We start from the raw sequence: 5,720 nt of genomic DNA, 5'->3' as shown, positions 1-5,720 counted from the left end.
AATTAGGGACGGCTAGCACAGATAGCCCTCATGTAGCTTTGCGCGAAATTCAAAAACAAACAAACAGCTAGTTAGTTACTCAGGTCAGTTTTTCTGTATGTTCAAGATGAGTGATTTTGCTAGTTTACTTTTTCCAACTCGTGTTTTCATGGCTCCACGTGTAGTGGAGGTTCGTTCTTTTCCTTCTTTCTTCCTATTGTTCCCACTGGACCTGTGATAACTTTTTGGACTTGTATACTTTGCACCTGTTTGCAATACCTGTGGTAGGTGCAGCTGAGATGCTCTTTATGTGGCTTTGTCCTTTTTTACACACATCATCAGCACTCAGACTTGTTAGATATGTATGTGTCGTTTGTCGTCTAAGTTAAATTAGATTATTACTTTGTTTTCTAGGTAATTTTAGTCAGTTACACGTTCATTATTATTATGTACTTTGTAGACAGTAAATTTCTATTGTTTGTCATTTATATAGTAATAAGTACTTTGTTAACTAGATATGTCTAGATAGTTTGTACTTTACATATCATTCGTACTAGTAACATCTAATTCATTGTTCTATCTGAATATATTTTTGTCATTGCTAAATATGTCTTATAATCCTAATTTTCGTTAATGTATGACTTATTTTGTTTTTGCATTGCTACATCACTAAAATGTTTGTTTCATGTTCATAGGGCTGAGCTTTGCTTTTTCTCCATTTTCTATGTTCTTGACACTAGAAACAAGTTATTTCCTCGATCTGTAATTTGGGAATCATCCCCACATTACTGATAGTTATTTATAGCTAGAAATCGAGTGTTCCAGTTTAGGACCTTACTGTTTGGAGTAACCTCAGTTCGTGTTTTGTCGGGTGGTAAGAACTTTTGCCCAACATCTTCACTTGATGGGTCTTTTCACTCATCATTACATGGACAACTGGCTCCTACTTGCTTCTTCCTGTTCACAGTCCAGAAGTCAAACTCGTCTGCTACTAAAAGGAGCAGCATGGGTGGAATTCCTGATAAAGGTGGATAATTTCATTCTTACCTTCAGTCGGGCCCAGCCTTCTCATCTTTGTTTTTGAGATATGGAGCAAGCAGTCCACAAGGCCCTCACCTCGCATTCTTTTACAGCTTGAATGGTTCTACCCCTTTTGGGGATGTGGGCTTCCTTAGAAGCTCTCATTTTCATGGGCCAAGCTCATGTGTGTTCCCTTCTATGGACACTCATCGATATGTGGAACTTCTACTCAGATCCCTTGGACCACCTTTTTTACCCTTCCTTTCCTAATCAAGGCTGACATGGCTTGATGGCTAGACAGGGACCAAACCATGACAGGGGTTCTGCTACCTCCACCATATCTGGATTTACATGTGTTGACAATTCCACAGGGGTCACTTATATCACCAAGCAGTGGAGTACCAAATCCAGGTCTATGCTTTCAGACCCTGGATCTCCTTTTCTGGGCCCACAGTAATCACATGGTGATCTTAGCTTGCCATGTTTTTGGCATCCTGAATCTGTTTGCAGATCGATTATTTCATCCCAACAAGATTATCTGTATGGAGTGGGCCCTCAAGCCTCTGGTCTTTTGGAGGGTCTTCTGACCTGGAAACACCTCATATTAATGCCTTTTCCACCCATTAAAACGCCAAACTTCCTTACATTTTGTTTCCCATTCCACACCTTTTAGCTCCGAGTGTGTATGTATTCAGTTAAGATGGGAGGAGTATTCATATCTATGCTTATCATTCTTTTCTACTCATCTCCAGAAGTTTATCTGTAATACAAACCACTCTGTGCCTAGTCCTACTTGTGGCTGTGTATTGGCAAGCACAACCATGGTTCCCACTGCTTCAACATTTACTTTCACAACCTCTCCTACCCTTACCTCTGTCTCAGTCTCTACACTGTCAACCTCAGTCAGACATTGTTCATCAAGACATCACCACCCCCTGTCTTCACACCTGGCTTTTGTCAGGTCCATTGCTTCAGCCCAAGGACTGAATCCACATATTGCATCTTTACTTTCCTGATCCATCAGACCTTCTGCCTTTGGTCTATTCAATGTAGCTACCATTCTTCCCACCCATCTATTCCTCATCTTCTCCGATTCTTTATCTGGTTGTTTGACAAAGGCTTGTCTGGTTCGATCGTGTCTATCTATCAAGCGGAATTGTCAAACATCTGTTTTACCAAGCTTCATAAGGTTTCTTCCCCCGTAAATTCCATCCTTTTCTGCTCCTTTTGAGTCATGCATCCTCCATGTTCCTTTGAATTGCCTGATTGGAATATCATTGAGGTCCATTATGCCATTTCCCATCCTTCCTTTGAACCTTTATGTATGTGTTCCATCTCTCCCTCAAATCGTATTTTTCTTCTTCTTGCTTGCGGACACCATCAATCAGATATTTATGCTATTAACATTGAGTTAGAATGGCGTGTTCAGACTTATCCTTGGAAGTTTGCCATCTTCACAATGTTTCTTCTCTTCAAATTCGTCATATCACCATGTCTTTGGCTGCTGGAAGAGAACATTCAGTCCAGAATGTGGACTACTCCCTAAACTATTGTCACTCGTTATCTGCATGATCTGGGCGTATCTTTTTAAGGTGGATATCGTCTCTCTTTTGTGGCGATTCTACACATATCTGTTCATCTTTGACTGGGCTAAGTCTTATCACTTACTTTCATTTATGCTTTTATTTTCAGCAACCCTCGTTTTTACCACTGATAATGGGATCACACACTGTGGCAGGTGTTTCCTATTCAGGTATGTAGAGTAATATTGGCAACAGAATGTGTACAGTGTTCCTAAAGTTGAGCGAATGTTCCATGTCCTCCTCATAATTCTGGATGCAGGATGTCTCTTCCATGCATTTACAGTTGAGTGATTTATGATTTATGCTTGTAATACCGTTTACAGATATTACCCTCTTCTTATTGAGTTAAGGAAAAGTCACGACCCGGGTTTGCCTCTATAGTGGTTTTGGGAATTTGTCCGGTTTCAGCCAAAGGCGAACTTCCTCTTTGTAATTCCAGTTGCTTTAATTTGACACTATATTTACTTATGTTTGAGGTTGATGGTCTACATGCTCAAGCTACTACTTTATGTTACAGTATATTTGTTTTTGTCTTTGATTCTCAACCTCCCAATGCAGAGAACGAGTTATGGAACCTCATCTGTCCGGTTGAGTTTGTGTATATACATAGCTAATTCAGTTTATATTTTATAATGGATTGTACCTATCAGAACAAATTGCACTTGTACACACTCTTTTTTTTTTCACCTGTATCATATCCATTTAGTACTTCAAGAGCGAAGAGAATACCTGTTCCAGAAGTAGTAAAGTACTCCACAAATGTGCTGCATTTTCATCTCAGAGCAACTCATTCATTCTGAGCAGTCACTTTATGCTTGTTTTCAATTTTGGGTGTTTAATCTGGCCCCTCCATCTTTGCAGTGTGGGATTCTAGCTTTGTGCCAGTGGAGGTAAGACCATATTGGAAGTTAACATTTTCTTACACTGAAAATGTATTTTCTATATGTACTTACCTCCTTTACACACTTCCCACCCTTCATTCCAACTGCCGGTGGTTCTTTTTTTTAGACCCCACCAATTCTCAAAAGTGAGGATTGAGCGGGAATAGCAGAGGGAGATAGCAATACTATTGGTGGAGAGTAGTCATATGATGTGTAAATGTAACGGATGGCGCAAAATTGATGGGGTATATAGACTGGTGCGCTGAGCGCGAAAATGTTTTAGCAATGGTTAGAGGACTGAAAAAATATCGAGATAGCTGTGTGTATCAGAAATACATTTTCATTGTAAGAAAAATGTTAACTTTTGATAACCTCAACCTGTTCATTGATGAGGAAGACAATGCTAGAACTTCCTTGACTGATTACAATGAGATAACGTTTGACGAGTAACTACAATGGCTGTAACATCACAAAGCTAAAACTGGTTAATGACTTTTGCTTTTCGACCTATGAAATGGAATAATATCAGTAATGTACTACCTGGGATTATGATGGTTATATGTATATATATATATGGACATATCTAAGCAATTTTCTCTATGTACAAGCAAATAATGATACAAATATGGCAGGACTATTCTCATCCCTCAGTGGCATGGTTCTGAAATTATCTCAAAATCAGAAAGTCACAAAAAGAAAATAAGCAGCAAATTTAGAATTTTTCTACAGATTTTTCCTGTTATGGCACTGTACTCAATTCATAATTTCAGAAGTAAAAATGAAAGTGTTTGATTTACATTCAACTCAGAATGCACCTTATGTATCCACAAGCTTTTTTTAATTTAAAGCATTTTTTCACTGGCCGCGCTTCCCAAGATGCTGAATTCGTTGGGCGTGATTCCAATGTTACAGTCTTGCAAACAGTGATGAAGAATGGCTGACTGATAACATATTTGATTTCACGCAATCTCTTAAATTTTTGAGCTCAAACAACGAATTGTTGATCCCACATGGCCATAGCTACACCGTGGACATGCAAATTTGTAGATGACTTAAGAACGATGTGTTTTAGGACTCCTATCTTTAAATTTAAAATAATTACATATACAACATATCAGTTTGAAAACAATTCTAAACTTAATTTGTGGATAAATTTTGTTATTCAAAAACGTTTGAACTTTTTTTTTCCTATTCTACTGGATGTTTGCCAGTAAAAAGTAGAATACAATAAACTATTTCTTTAGTTTAAACACGTTTGCTGATTATAGAAATTTACAAAGCATTTACATGATCCTTAATAATACTATGAATTAACTGTACATGAAAACTTTTTTTTTATTTTTGTAAAAATAAAAACCTTTATATTTTGTACTTCTTCATGGAAACCAGAAAAGGAACTAACAATATTATAGGACCAATGAATTAGATTCTTCTTCAATTCAAAATGTAAAAAACTGTCAAAATGAAAATATTGCCCAGTAAATATTGGTTTATGGAAACAGTCTTATAAATTCGTCCTAAGTTAACTATCTTGGTATCTAAAAAACGTGATGTGTTAACAGTTTGTTCATCTATTATAAATTTAATATTTTTATGTTTACTGTTTGAGTAATTTTAAAATTCCTGAATATCAAGTTTATTTTTACAAACTATAAATGTATCATCAACGTATCTTCTGTAGTATAATTACACCCAATTCAGTATCTTGGGAAGTGAGGGCCAATGAAAAAATGCTCCGCACTAAAGAAAGCTTGTGGATACAATTGGTGCGTCCCAAGTTGAATGTAAATCAAACAGTGTCATCTTTGCTTCCGAAACTATGATTTGATCGTTGCCTGAGGATGGTTTAAGTAATAACGGAAAGCTTGCATATACAGTCTTATGAACAGTACATAGAAGTATTGATGAAGAGGAACAGCCTTATGGGACTTTCAACCAAGTAGTAGGGAATGTGGTTTTATTTCAGAAGGTTTTAACTGTATGTATATTTATTTTATTGTGAGTTTGTGTGTGTCCGGTGTTGTATTTATAACAAGTCTAATAATTTATGAAAAATTTTATTTATAATTTCAATAATTATATTATTTATCTTGAGACTAAGTTTAGGTTCGTATTATTCGGAAGAGATATAGTGAAGATGTGTTGAAAAAATTTAAGATTGTTGATAGACTACTTAAAATTACAGAAATTTGAGAAAACTAGATTCTGTGCTTATTTCTTAAATGAATGTATATAATACTGTTACGTCTCCGTTTGT

The sequence above is a fragment of the Limulus polyphemus genome, unplaced genomic scaffold, assembly GCF_000517525.1.
Source record: "Limulus polyphemus unplaced genomic scaffold, Limulus_polyphemus-2.1.2 Scaffold4856, whole genome shotgun sequence".
Lineage (NCBI taxonomy): Eukaryota > Metazoa > Arthropoda > Merostomata > Xiphosura > Limulidae > Limulus > Limulus polyphemus.
Note: the sequence above shows the minus strand (reverse complement) of the source record.